This window comes from Glycine soja, chromosome 4 (assembly GCF_004193775.1).
Source record: "Glycine soja cultivar W05 chromosome 4, ASM419377v2, whole genome shotgun sequence".
Classification (NCBI taxonomy): domain Eukaryota; kingdom Viridiplantae; phylum Streptophyta; class Magnoliopsida; order Fabales; family Fabaceae; genus Glycine; species Glycine soja.
In genome coordinates, this window is record NC_041005.1 from 9,563,823 (window position 1) to 9,564,781 (window position 959).

Consider the following 959-nt stretch of genomic DNA (forward strand, 5'->3'; position numbering starts at 1 on the left):
ATAAGTAGTTTAGGCCAATATCCATATGGAGTAGAATTATCAAGCCCAAATATTAAAACAGTTTGATAGCAGAATGGTGACAAAAAAAATTGCTAGTTGCTAGTGGTCCTCCATGTTTTAATCCGTTCCAAATTAATCAATATTTCGAATTTTGATTTTAATAATATATTGCTTAATTATCAGTTTGGTAATGCACGAGTCGTATTCATTTCGATTGCGTTATAGCAAAGAGATTCGGTAAAGATGGGTTTAATTTAATACGGAAATAGATGGATAAAAACAAAGTAGTTGTTAGTTTTCAACAATTCTCAGTTTGTAGTTGTATTTGATTGATTGGCCTAAATAGAGGTTAGAAGATATATATACAACAATAACAATGTACTCGTAATGTAATTATATATATACATTATGAGTACATTGTTGTTATTTTTTTATATCACTAGCCAGTACATTGTTATTATAAGGCAATAAATAGACATAAATTAATTCAAATCAACAATGATTTAAATTAGATGAAATCCAAATAAAAAGGGCATTATCATGGCTTTTGGTTTGTGCCGTGTAAGAGTCTGGGACAAGGGATATAATAATTTATATGTCGGCAGGAGGATAAAGACAAGACAACGCCCACCATATAAATTTAGGACAGAAAGAAACAAAATAATAAAAAATAAACGCCCACCGTGGGGCTCGAACCCACGACCACAAGGTTAAGAGCCTTGCGCTCTACCAACTGAGCTAGACGGGCAACCTGAAATTATTTAGAAGCTTACTTTATCTATAGAAACTGGATACTTTGACATGCATCCCACGACAGCAATTTCACGCACACTCTAGAAGGAAAATAAGTCGATCTTTCTAACTTGCAACATAAAAGGATTAGCCAAAAGGAGGTTATCCCCATTTTACCATGTCTAATATCAAGTTGTTTCAATTAAAATAAAATTGTTAAATTAATT

The 959-nt window shown here is 32.1% G+C and overlaps 1 non-coding gene across 1 annotated transcript; it reads right to left on the reverse strand.

Moving 5' to 3' along the window:
• Positions 1–675: 675 nt before the first annotated feature.
• TRNAK-CUU lies at positions 676–748 on the reverse strand. The gene has a single exon. It is a non-coding gene; the product is annotated as a tRNA-Lys (tRNA).
• Positions 749–959: the final 211 nt, after the last annotated feature.